The 14,395-nt window shown below is 42.1% G+C and overlaps 1 long non-coding RNA gene across 1 annotated transcript; it reads right to left on the minus strand.

Moving 5' to 3' along the window:
• Window positions 1–607: 607 nt before the first annotated feature.
• LOC142375920 (uncharacterized) lies at window positions 608–7,455 on the minus strand. Its single transcript, XR_012769124.1, has 3 exons — window positions 7,367–7,455; window positions 2,063–2,179; window positions 608–879 (listed from the first exon to the last, which is right to left on the minus strand). It is a non-coding gene; the product is annotated as an uncharacterized LOC142375920 (long non-coding RNA).
• Between the last annotated feature and the right edge of the window lie 6,940 nt (window positions 7,456–14,395).

Genomic DNA, 14,395 nt, shown 5'->3' on the forward strand with positions numbered 1-14,395 from the left:
GTGGACTCATGAGATCAGCAACACAAAACAACGTTAAGAAGAGGCTACCAGAGGACGTTATCAGTGTCTGAGAGGATGTAGAGCTAAACATTTTTAAGGGCTCAAAGTGTACTTACATCTAAAAGGATTCGTCTGGTTAATCAGTTCTACAAGTCAACAGACTGAGGAAGTGCTCTGGATCAAAAGATAAAGCTACATATGAATCTATTTACAGTATCCATGCATTTCACTGCCTATGACATTAAAGCAGCAGGAAAACTACAAATAGGTCACATTTGGAATCGGCACAAATTCACTTTACTGAATTTGTTCAGTTTCGCTGTTCTAATTTTACTTTAGGTCTTAGTAGGTGTCTAAGTATCTATTAATTGTCGTAGTTTGAACTAAAACAAAACTCAAGATCACAAACTGACTTTATAAGCAATGAGAGAATCATTTAACAACGGTCTCGTTTCAGATATGATCTGTGTGTGGGAGCATGTGATGGCAGTCTATTAACATAGAGTAAATATTGTGTTGTATCCGGCAAATCAGATCATTTCTCTGGATGTGAATAACATTTTTTTTTAAGGATTTAAGGAAAGCATAAGGAATTCAAAACAAAAACTTCACAGCTGGACATCATAAGAAATTAAGTGAGGTCACTGTTTTATTATTTGGCCGATACACAAAAAACAAATCAAAACTAATCTAATATCAGTAGCTGTGAGATTGTAGTTACAAAATTATACATAGGGGCGGTCTGTGGCGTAGTGGGTACAGCAGACACTCCAGAGGCTGTGGTCCTTGTGGCCCCGGTTCAAATTTTGCATCGGATGGCCCTTTGCTGTGTGTCGTTTCCCTCTCTCTGCCCCTTGCTTCCTGTCTCTCTTCACTCTCCTATAATAAAGGCATAAAAAGCCCCCCCCAAAAAAAAATTATATATAGATTATGTACCTACATCGAGCGCTTCTATCAATTATTATTGAATAACCTCTGCCAAAGAGGTTATGTGATTAGCACCGTTTGTGCATTTGTTTGCAATATTGTGCTTAAATTATCAAGCCGAATTTTTATGAACTTGGACTTGGAGTGTGAGCAAAGAAAGAAACCCATTAAATGCTGGAGCGGATCAGGATGACTTTTGTTCAGATTTCAAAACCTTTCAGCATTGGCCTCGGTGGTCGGTGCGCTCTCTGACATCTCTTGTTGTTCACTTGCTGGGAACTGATAGAAGACCGGACCCAGATGAGCTGAGGGGTCTGGAAGGTTCATACTGGGTCAGGAGGTCCCTGATGTGTTCTGGTCCTGGACCATTCAGAGCTTTATAGACCAGCACCAGAACTTTAAAGTCTATCCTCTGATGGACAGGCAGCCGGTGTAAAGACCTCAGAGCTGGACTGTTGTGCTCCACTTTTTTGGTCTCAGTGAGGACTCGAGCAGCAGAGTTCTGAATGAGCTGCAGGTGTCTAACGGACTTTTTAGGTAGACCTGTAAAGATGCTGTTACAGTAATCAAGCCTACTAAAGATGAATGCATGGACTAGTTTTTCCAGGTCCTGCTGACACATCAGATCCTTTAACCTCGATATATTCTTAAGGTGATAGTAGGCTGACTTTGTTACTGCCTTAATGTGTTTTTCCAAATTTAGGTCTGGGTCCACCACTACACCCAGATTTCGGGCCTGGTTGGTAATAGAGGACATAGAGGACACGCGTGTTTTGCTACTCCACAAAGGAAGTCTGGAGCGTTCTTATTCAGACTGGCAGTCTTTGTGTGTACATGGAAACATTTTGATCACAAAAGATATGGCCCCTGTGCTTTCCCTGTCAAAGTTTTAAAAAAATCCAGAACAGCCCGCACGGTTTCTCTTGAGTCATTTATTCTGAAACACACCCTGTTTCTTAATCATTCACCTTGTCCAAACAAGAGATCGTGGGAGCTGCGTTTCAAGTCATCCAAGATTCTCTGTAGATGTGGCCTTGAGGTCATGTACTAGACTTTCTAGTCCCTATATTTTTTACTGCTTTTTTTTGTTTCACATGTATGAGGTTTTCTCTGGTAACTGTTGTCAAACTTGTACCTCCTCCATCACTTCCATGACGATTTTCCTGGGTCCGGTCAGAATCAGGTTGCTGATGGTCCGGTAGTCGTGACAGAGGACATTCAGTCCATTCACAGACACCACAAACTGACACACCTGGAAACAGACAGACAAACGGGAGAGCTTCTTTGGCTTGTGAAATAAAAGGATAAACAGTACAAACATGAAAGATTGTGAGAAATAAAGGAATACCCCCCCCCCCCCCCAAAAAAAAAAAAAAAACTCTTCTTGTAGTATCAGTTACAAAAGACTTGAAAAGTTTGACAGCTGCTTTGTTTTAAAGCTATGACGATGCTGTCGGGTTTCTGGAATGTGACAAACGTAAAGATTAATGCTGCTGTGTGAACATGTCTTTACTTATTTATGAAATTACAAACGATGGCTCTGGATCATCACTGAAATCAGTTCAAACTATTCATAAAGCTGCAAAATTAGGCTGGCTCCTTTAGAGTCATCCCTTCAGCCCACAGATTATTGGCATTATTCTAAACAGATTAATATTTGATGTATACACTCTGTTTATTCAGTTTAGACACAGATTTGATGCTATCCTTTTTGTATGTGCCAGTGAAGTGAATGGCTTTGGGTTTGACTTTTGGCAACATAAAACAATCTCAACAAATGACATTGGTGATTTAACAGGCATTTTTTTATGCAACAACAAGCACACAATCATCTGATAAATCCGCCCCAACACAATCCATAAATCTACTACTTTCATGTCTTTTTTCTATTCATTTTTCTCTGATTGATGATTATCTGGATTCTTTTTTTAACATTTCTTAGAGCTCAGCATTAGTGTACAGTTCCAACAAATAATTTTTTTGTTACACATAGGGAGCATGTTTATAGCCTTTGGTTTGGGTCTTGATACTCTTGATACTAGATTGTTTTGGGGTTTTTTTTCTTTCTTTTTATTACTCTTCCAATCACAACTGATAAAGTTCATAAAAAGCAACCAAACACAGGGAGAGTCAGTGAGCATAATCATAGCTCCAAAGTCAACAGCATGAAGGCTGACTGACATGAAGTGATAAGTGATTCTAAACAACACCAGGACACACACCGAGTTCACTCTTCTGCCACACCTGAACTCCGCTGTTCTTATCAATAAATCAACAGTGCTGCAACGCTGCAGGTTCCAGATTAAATTAAAACACCTCGTCTGAGCTGATTTTTAATCATTCAGATCATAGGTGTTGTTAAAAAACAATCTTTTTAAAAACCTAAGAAGTGCTTGAAAACACCCTCCTTAAATTTTCTCGAAAAAAATATATATCTCAGCCTTTGAAGACACTTTAAATATGTCATTCAACCCTTTTACTTTTACCTTTTACCCTTTTACCACTACCATACTGAGCAAGCTCCATGAAATTGTCTGATTTGTTTTATGGTAAATGATGTGGCCTCTTTTTCTGTTTCAACCTCATATCAGGGTTGCACTGCTATAAAAACGTGTTTGCACATGGTCTGAAGAATGCACGAGAAGCACACATTCTCACAGCAAATTGTTCCTTTATAAATACCAGTTTGTGGGTAGAAAAAGGTCCGCACATAGTTCTGTGTGTAAACTTCTTTTAGTTATCTTGCCTCAGGTCTTCAAGAGAAGATACGGGCATATGCGAACAGTCCTGATTCTTTGCTGGCAAGAGCCCTAAAAGCATGATACATGTAAATGAACACACATACTTATATTTGTTTTTAAATCAAAGGACAGACAGAAACAGCTGAGTGAGGAAAAACTGAGTGAAGAAAAACCTTTACAGATGTTTCGTGGACTCTACAGCACAAGAAGTATCACAAACAAAGAGAGCAGCCATTCATAAATTATCTCTTGCGTACATGTAGATGCTTTATGTACATATCGTGATAGTTTTTACAGCGAAAAGATGTACTACCCCCCTCAATATTTCAGTAAAAGAAAGGCGAATAGGTGACAGATGGATTAAGAGATATAAAGATACTTTATCTTCACACCAGCTGATGACTTTCTCTGTTCTAGGTTTCCTATAAACCTGTTTAACTCTCTCCTTACACCTCCCCCTCCTGTCTCTCTGCCATTGCTATTCTTTTTTCAGGCCCTTGAGTTGTTGGTCTTGGCTGGGGTCCAGCAGAACTTAATGACTCCTTGTGCCGAGTGTTAAAAACAGAAAAAAGAAAAGACAAGGAAAAGGATATGAAGAAAAGACATGGCAGCTGAAAAAGGCAAAGGTGAGCCACTCATAGCAAAACTACTCAGGTAATAGATGAGCCAAGACAGCACATTTAGGCTGAATGCAGTCTATATACTGCATGTTGCATTTACAATAATAAAAGCCCAGCCTCACTGAGAAAGTAGAAGACTGATACCACTGATACCTTAAAGCTAGGAGACAGCTGGCTCAGCTTAGCATGATGCTGGGGTTTTATTAGCCAAAAACGAGTTGTGGTTTCACAGTGTGATACATGCCTGGATCACAGCCAGGAGCAATGGCTTGCAGAAGTCCAGTGGTTGCCTGGCAACCTCAATGTGACAACAAGATTCCAGGAGTACTAACAAGTGAGGTTTCCAAATGTCAAACTACTCCTTGGTATCTTTTTCGATTTTTCTCAACATCTCATGACTGTGTGCATCTAAAGTGTAATGGAAGTATTCTTCATTTAATAGCTCACGTTTAAGATGTCACATTTTTAATTTTATGCCTAAAATTTATTTTATAGTGAGGTGAAGAGACTCTTTTGTCCATGTTATAAAAATACAATACCGGGACCTATTATTTTCTGAATCCGTATTGTAATGGTGAAGCATTCAGAATAAATGGACATGAGGTGAGACAGACACCCTGCTCTATGTTCTGCTTTAGAAAGTGCATCTGATTAAGCTCAGAAATAATGTATCCGACAGTTAGATAAGTGCTCCAACGGCAACGTTGACGTGTGTCTGTGTGTGATGGAAAAAGAGACACACAGACCAAAATTAAAACGTTTGTGAGCGTGTGTGGGTGATGAGAAATTAATGTTTTTTACAACATGCAGTCAGAGTACAGTGGGTGTACACCTCTCCTTTGGTCTTTTACCTGGAAGTGGCAACTCTTTACAAACTCAGTAACTCATCATCTTAATTGTGTTCTTGACTCATCACACATCACTAAAACTATACAGGTGAGGGGAAATGGGAGTTACCTACTGGGAAGTGCAAGCAAATAAACGGGTGAGGTCCTAACAAACTGCTGCACACCAGAACTGCAGCAATTTAAGGCAAAAAAGAATGTGATAAATCTAACCCAATATTCAGATTCTTCAGCTTCGCTCTTAAAGCTGCAGTCTGCAACTCTTTTTCAAGCATAATGCCTGGAACTGTCCGGGGATTCTGAAAGTAGTACATTAAATACCCCAATACAAAATAAAAAGAGTTCTCTAGGTCCCCTATATGTCCCGCTAGGTCCCTCCAAAGCCAGCAGGTTTGTTTACAAAATTGCAGACCGGACCGGTAAAAGGTAACCAATCAGGTTTACGAGCTGGGCTCTGCTGCCTGTCAATCACCGATTGTGCACGTGCGATACAAGGTAGGCTCGTCCCCACGCTTATTTATCTGGACTATTGAACTTCATTACGGGCTAGTCTACTTACTGTGTCTTCCATGATCGCAAATGACAGGTGAGTTGATGAATGAGGAGTCGTGTACGCGCATCTGGCGTGCACGTCTACGTGCACGAGTTCTCATGTGTTTTGATGGGGCGGGACAGGAAGTTGAATAACTTTTTATTTTTCGGTTAAAAAATAAGCATTTCTTGCATTTTGCGACTACGGAGGTCACCGTTTTCAACTTCAAGCGTTCTGATAGATCATGTAAACTCTTAAAATGCCAAAAATTAGGACTTTACGTATGACAACAACAAATCCTGCAGACTGCAGCTTTAAAGACTGAATTGTGATAAACTCACAAAGAAAGTTTCAAAATCAGTCCACCATGCCTTCGAAAGGACAAATCACACACATAAAAAAATATTAGCAATGAGAAGTTTATGACCAACTTGAACCATGATACAGTAGATGTTTCCATGGTAATAAGAGTAAGCAGAACTGATATTATTTCCACTGACCGTTTCCTCTTTTTGTGTTGATACTTAAACTGTTCCACATCTACCTCCTTCCTCATCTTCCACAAACTTCAACTCACATGCTTTAATTCAAACATGACAATAATCACTGCAGTTACTAGTGATGGGATTTTCGGCTCTTTTTCGAGATGCGGCTCTAATTGCTCATCTTAAATGTGGAGAGCCGGCTCTTTCGGCTCCCAAACGGCTCCCCATATATATATATTTTACATTATTAATTAATTTATAGCTTAAACCTAATTTTATAACTTTTTGTTTCATTATTGACATTGTTAAGCACTTATGATGAGTAAAAATGCTGCATGACAATGCTTTATGAGTAAAAGTTTGATTATAACCACTTAAATTTTTACAAAATAGCACCACTTCCACAAAAATAACTTTAAATAAAGTAAACGGTTATAAATACAAACACCCACTACAATATGAAAAAGTATCAAAGCAGCTACATAACAAAAAAGGTGCCACAATACAAATATCAAATACAGTGCTATTAAATTAAAGTATAAAACTATGAAGGATAAAAAACATGTGAACAACAAGTTTTGAACCACTAGAGATGAAGAACTCACTGTATTAAATCGCTCAAAGACTTACAGATTGGCGTTGAGAAACACCAGGTGTTTAAGCTTTTTGTTTTTAAGTTTTAAGGTGTTTAAGGGAGGGAGAGGGAGAGGGAGGGGGAGGGGGAGGGGAGAGACAGCGAGGCACCGAAGGACAAAAAAAACGATGTGGGGAAAAAACTGTCGGCTCTGTGGCAATTGCAGAGCACAAGCGCAACGACAGGGAGGCGGAGAGACAGCGAGATACTGAAAAAAAAACGGCTCCACAATGGGAGCCGTTTTGGGATCCTATTTGGGAGCCGTTTTTTTCCTGTCGTTCACTTCAAAGAGCCGGCTCGAGCCGGATCGTTCGCGACCGACACATCACTAGCGGTTACTTAAAAAAAAGCAAAAAAACACATCACTTCTTTTTTAGGGAAAACAAAAACAAAAAATAATAGTTTCTCAGTGGCTGGGGGATATCTTCGGGTGGCTGGATCATTTTCATTATGCTTTAAAAGTTTTTTATTTCATCAATATCAATCAACGCCTCAAATCATTATTGAAATGTTATTCTTTCGCCACCAGAAAGATTTTTTCCCCTCCCACTGCTTTTTCCATTTAGTCCGTTCTGGTTTTACCTTCATGCCAGCAGCAGCTGCAGGTCCACCAGGGTCCACAGCCTGGATGTGACAGGGTTTGCTGCCTCGCACCACGAAGCCCCAGCCCACAGCATCGCCCACAATCTAAGAAACCACGGCAACGGATTACATGTCAACATGATGAATCACTGTGTTTCGCACGGAAATAAGGACCTCTGTACACAGATCCTATTCACAACATGGTGTTTAACAAAACATCAAGTGTCTATAAACTATCGCATGCACTTGTATGTAAAGAACTCTGCAAAGGTCTTGACCCACACCTTGTTCATTTACATATTGCTGAAAAACCAGGAAATAGTTGCAGCGATTTACTGACACATTGGCAAACATAGATGTAAATATAGTATGACAGTAACAGAGTTTGTACAATTACAATAAACTTGGAAGTGAATAATTGGTCCGACCACCTTTATTCTTCAACACGGCCTGAGCCCTCTTAGACAAGCTTTCTTGTAATCCTTTAAGTCTTCCTTGAAGGACTTTTCAAAGCTCTTCTTTGGACGTTGGATGCCTTTTGTTCCGTTTTCTGTCAGATTCCACCCCACACTGCTTCAATAATGTTGAGCTCTGGGGATGATTCATTACATCATACGCCTGTTGCCACAGATCTTTAATCCAGTTGTGTCATTTGGCATATCTCAGCCTTTTCTCCCTGTCTCCCTTCCTTAAGGATGGCTTTTTGACAGCCACTCTTCCATGGAGACCATTTCTGATGAGACTTTGGTGAACAGCAGATGGTTCAACTGAAGGCCTAGATGCTCCGGTGCTGCTTCAGGTGATTGCTGGATGTTTTTTTAAGTTCCAGATTTTGTTCAACTACTCTAAATACATTTTTAGGCCTGACACTTTTTTCTTTCGTCATCCACTTGTCCAGTTTCCTCAAGTTTTATGCCAATATTTAACCTAATACCTCTTTGGGAATCATCTTGTTGGGGAAAAAATGTCATGCCTGTCGAATTTAAAAGACATTCTTTATTACATTGTCTGGTATACTTGGACACGACACTGGTTCATCCCTTGAGTTAGGACCCCGTTATTATGCTTAAATGACTCATAGGTCGGTGTTAATTGGCTTGAGAAACTAAAAAGCACATTGCTCAGAAAATGGTCAGGACCAAATTAAAAGTTTGTCTCCTTGGAAGAAAAATGTAAAGAAATGAGAGGTGTCCCAAGACCTTTGCACAGTACTGTATGTGAGAGGGCACATGCGCCTGTGTGTGAGTGTTCCCTACGGTGAATCTCTTCTTTACAAAAGGCCCTCCTGGTGACTGCAGCTCCTCTAGACTCACTTGTCTCTTTAGAACTGTAGAGAAAAAACCCACCAACACAGCACATAATGTTACTTTGTACAGTGAGACAAAATCAGTTACCCACAGTAAGATTAAGATTGACCCAGAAAGCATGGATTAAACAACATATCTGAACATTCAAAATCAAGCATGAGAAAACACATACAGTACAAAGTGAAACCCAGAGATCTAATCTTACAATCATATATTTGTTTTTAAAAATGTGTATGCATGTGTGTGAAGCAAAAAAAAGGGTTGGTCACGTGCTGACAGAGCCTGAAGGAATGTTGCTTCCTGAAACAGTGCAGCATTTCTCTCCTCCAACTTCCCCTTACTATTACTCAGTTCAACATAACTCTATTAAGGGATTAACAATAACTTTGCATCTAAAATGACTTTAAATCAAATTCTTTAAAGCAAATGACTAAAAAATGTTAAAACTTAGATAGCTCAGGGTGACACCTGAGTATACAGATTACATTAAAGATTATACTGTGGTGGACTAGTAACAAGTCCGTGTTTTAACCAGCCTCTCGCCCAGTGCATGCTGGGATAGGCTCCAGCCCCCCAGCGACCCTGAACTGGACTGAGCTGGCACAGAAGATGAATGGATGATGCTTTTGTTTCTTTTACTCCTTCAGACACTTTCTTTTCTTGTCATTCAGTCTCTTTTCTTTAGTATTCTTTCATTCAAATGTGCTTTTTCTGGTCATTATCAAAACATTTTAAACAGAAGCCCTTAAGTTAACAAACCGGTGATGGAAGATGATGACTAAATAAAAAACACTGTCACCTATAAATTAAAAAAATGTGTGTAACAGAACGATGAATTACTCTCACGATGCTTAAATCAGAGTGTGCTCCTTATAATGCCCTAAGGCCTGTGTGGAATGCACTGTATGTGTGTGTGCTGTGGCCTGTGCACTATCTCACACTGATCTGATAAGAAAAAGGAAGTGAGAGTAAAAAAAAAATCCCTTTTTTCAGGACAATTTCATAATATCTCATTTGAATCCTGATCTGATTAGATATACGGAACAACTTCGTTTTAATACTTTTTCCATCTGTCGCTTTCACCTCATATTACAAGCCAATGTCAGGCGAATTCTTTTGATCTGTCTGACTTCATAAGAGCATAAAAGCAATCACACCAGACACTAAGCTCATCATATTTGTAATATCTGCTGTGAATGTTATAGACTTTCCTCCTTATCTTCTTATCATGTGATACACAAAACTAACTATGATGAGGAAAAGGAAGATGGGAAATACCCCAACAGTATATTTTTTATGTGTGTGTGTGTGTGCGTGTCTCCATTCCTCTTTCTGTTCATTGTGTGAGTTATATCGACGGGATTCTGCTGCTTCAAAGACAGTCCTGTCAATAATTCAGTTTGAATTATATATCAAAGGGAAACCTCAAAGTAGTCAAGATACAGAAAGTAGAAAAACATACAGTGAACGATGTGCATTCAATAGTTCAAACAGTTTATGTCAACATTATTTTCCTGATCATTATTATGAACAAGCAGCCTATATCTGTTTTTGTCTCTAGTAAACAAACCCTCCTTTTTAGCACTTATAAATCCCCAACAACAAAAAGCAGGTGAGCTGCTTTGTGGTTTGTGATGGAATTTGAGTCCTGATCTGTTGTGAGTCTTCTACATCTACGATTAATTAATTTTACAATCATTAACTGAAAAAGCAAATTACGATTAAATGTCTTCTAAATTGGTATAATCCTTTAAATTGTCCGAAGAGCTGTTCAGATTTGCAGGGCCAAAGTAAGCCAAAACTCTCAGCTCAGAGTATTGCTGCCCAGCCTCCTCATCTATATCTCACCCAAGTTCAGCTTCAAATAGTGCTGCATTCGCTGTGCCTGAGAATTAGGAAGTTCTAACTCTTTCACTCCTGCTTTATGCTTTTACAGCAGATTCTCACCAGCATCCAATAAATCCCTTAGCTCAAAAATAAAAGGAGCTAATAATGCTTTTCCAGTCCTTTGTTTAATGTTTTATAATTAAACTAGAAAATAATTTACCTCTAACGGGAATTCTTTTACTTTTTTTTACCAGTCAGAAGCTAGATTTGCAGTTTGTCATTGAATGGAGAACACTCAACATTAACTCCTAAAAACTAGAGCAAAAAAGAGAGGAAAGGGCCCACAGTGTAATATCATGTCCTCTTTAACTTTAACTTCTCTTTTTTTCATTTTATCAGTACTTTTTATTGAGCACCGACAATTAACAAATACACAACAAAGACAAGATCCTTGAAACAATGCTCACATATTTTCATTTATGTCACACACACATACTTACACATACACTTAGTCCCCACTCCCCCATCCCACCCCGCAAACAACCAACAGAAGGGACACTCACCCAAAGAAGCAAAGGAGGCATAAAGCCGTGTACTGTTCATAAAGTTATACACTATTTGCTATGTTTTGCATGAAGGAGCATAACTGAGAGAAAAGACTGCTCAGTGAGAAGGAGTAGGCATAGTTTTAGTCTAGCTAAATACGTCAACACCGGGTTCCAGATGGAGAAGAAGTTTTCCCGAGACCCTCTGAGTGTATGTTTAAAGGTGAGAATGGTTGAATGGGGCATTAATCCTTGTTCTGTGATGTGATATGTAGCCCAAAAAAAATTGGTTGGGTCTGTAATGGCTCAGAACCTCCCTAAAAGGCTCTCTGAAACAGCTGTTACTATGCTGGGTTTAGAATGCGTCGTTTTCCCTTATTGGCGTCGTTTCAGAGCTTTTCTGGCAACCTCATTATGAAATGCAGGTAGGTGTTGGCGCTATTCGGTTGCCGTTGCTTGATTGGCTGCCCTTGCTCTCACTGAAAACAGAGCTATAGAGTAACACACTGACTGGAAACAGAGCTATAGAGTAACACACTGACTGGAAAGAAAGCTCATCAGAATCAGAATTCGTTTTATTGCCATTGTTAGTGAACAGTGTTCACTAACTAGGAATTTGCTGCGGCGTAAGGTGCAAACATGTAACATAGGATATAATAATAAAAAATAAAGAATAAAAATATATGAATATAAAATGTACAAGGTGTGTACAACAATACACAGTATCCAATATACAGAGCAACAACAGTGCAGCTTCATTAGTGCAGTTTTAATGATGGTAAAGTGACTGGGGCAGGTTATGAGGTGATTATGAAGTGTTCATAAGTCCAACTGCAAGGGGAAAAACTGTTTTTCTGACGGGAGGTTCTGGTCCGAATGGACCGAAGCCTGCCCGAGGGGAGCGGTGCAAATAGAGAAGGGTCAGCTGTGATCCCACCTGCTCGCCCCATAGTCCTGGAGACTGCAGGTCATGGATAGATGGGAGACGTGCAGGTCATGGATAGATGGGAGACTGCGGGTCATGGATAGATGGGAGGCTGCAGGTCATGGATAGATGGGAGGCTGCAGGTCATGGATAGATGGGAGACTGCGGGTCATGGATAGATGGGAGACGTGCAGGTCATGGATAGATGGGAGACTGCGGGTCATGGATAGATGGGAGGCTGCAGGTTAATGGATAGATGGGAGGCTGCGGGTCATGGATAGATGGGAGACTGCGGGTCATGGATAGATGGGAGGCTGCAGGTTAATGGATAGATGGGAGGCTGCGGGTCATGGATAGATGGGAGGCTGCAGGTCATGGATAGATGGGAGGCTGCAGGTCGTGGATAGATGGGAGGCTGCAAGTCATGGATAGATGGGAGGCTGCAGGTTAATGGATAGATGGGAGGCTGCAGGTCATGGATAGATGGGAGGCTGCAGGTCATGGATAGATGGGAGGCTGCAGGTCATGGATAGATGGGAGGCTGCAGGTCATGGATAGATGGGAGGCTGCAGGTCATGGATAGATGGGAGGCTGCAGGTCATGGATAGATGGGAGGCTGCGGGTCATGGATAGATGGGAGGCTGCAGGTCATGGATAGATGGGAGGCTGCAGGTCGTGGATAGATGGGAGGCTGCAGGTCATGGATAGATGGGAGGCTGCAGGTTAATGGATAGATGGGAGGCTGCAGGTCATGGATAGATGGGAGGCTGCAGGTCATGGATAGATGGGAGGCTGCAGGTCATGGATAGATGGGAGGCTGCAGGTCATGGATAGATGGGAGGCTGCAGGTCATGGATAGATGGGAGGCTGCAGGTCATGGATAGATGGGAGGCTGCAGGTCATGGATAGATGGGAGGCTGCAGGTCATGGATAGATGGGAGACTGCGGGTCATGGATAGATGGGAGACGTGCAGGTTAATGGATAGATGGGAGGCTGCGGGTCATGGATAGATGGGAGGCTGCAGGTCATGGATAGATGGGAGGCTGCAGGTCATGGATAGATGGGAGGCTGCAGGTTAATGGATAGATGGGAGGCTGCGGGTCATGGATAGATGGGAGGCTGCAGGTCATGGATAGATGGGAGGCTGCAGGTCATGGATAGATGGGAGACTGCAGGTTAATGGATAGATGGGAGGCTGCAGGTCATGGATAGATGGGAGGCTGCAGGTTAATGGATAGATGGGAGGCTGCGGGTCATGGATAGATGGGAGGCTGCAGGTTAATGGATAGATGGGAGGCTGCGGGTCATGGATAGATGGGAGGCTGCAGGTCAGGGATAGATGGGAGGCTGCGGGTCATGGATAGATGGGAGGCTGCAGGTTAATGGATAGATGGGAGGCTGCAGGTCATGGATAGATGGGAGGCTGCAGGTTAATGGATAGATGGGAGGCTGCAGGTCATGGATAGATGGGAGGCTGCGGGTCATGGATAGATGGGAGGCTGCGGGTTAATGGATAGATGGGAGGCTGCAGGTCATGGATAGATGGGAGGCTGCAGGTCATGGATAGATGGGAGGCTGCAGGTCGTGGATAGATGGGAGGCTGCGGGTCATGGATAGATGGGAGGCTGCAGGTCATGGATAGATGGGAGGCTGCAGGTCATGGATAGATGGGAGGCTGCAGGTTAATGGATAGATGGGAGGCTGCAGGTCATGGATAGATGGGAGGCTGCAGGTCGTGGATAGATGGGAGGCTGCGGGTCATGGATAGATGGGAGGCTGCAGGTCATGGATAGATGGGAGGCTGCAGGTCATGGATAGATGGGAGGCTGCAGGTCATGGATAGATGGGAGGCTGCGGGTCATGGATAGATGGGAGGCTGCAGGTCATGGATAGATGGGAGGCTGCAGGTCATGGATAGATGGGAGGCTGCAGGTCATGGATAGATGGGAGGCTGCAGGTCATGGATAGATGGGAGGCTGCAGGTCATGGATAGATGGGAGGCTGCAGGTCGTGGATAGATGGGAGGCTGCAGGTCATGGATAGATGGGAGGCTGCAGGTCATGGATAGATGGGAGGCTGCAGGTCATGGATAGATGGGAGGCTGCGGGTCATGGATAGATGGGAGGCTGCAGGTCATGGATAGATGGGAGGCTGCAGGTCATGGATAGATGGGAGGCTGCAGGTCATGGATAGATGGGAGGCTGCGGGTCATGGATAGATGGGAGGCTGCAGGTCGTGGATAGATGGGAGGCTGCAGGTCATGGATAGATGGGAGGCTGCAGGTTAATGGATAGATGGGAGGCTGCAGGTCATGGATAGATGGGAGGCTGCAGGTCATGGATAGATGGGAGGCTGCGGGTCATGGATAGATGGGAGGCTGCAGGTCATGGATAGATGGGAGGCTGCAGGTCATGGATAGATGGG

Source organism: Odontesthes bonariensis, unplaced genomic scaffold, assembly GCF_027942865.1.
Source record: "Odontesthes bonariensis isolate fOdoBon6 unplaced genomic scaffold, fOdoBon6.hap1 scaffold_119, whole genome shotgun sequence".
NCBI lineage: Eukaryota > Metazoa > Chordata > Actinopteri > Atheriniformes > Atherinopsidae > Odontesthes > Odontesthes bonariensis.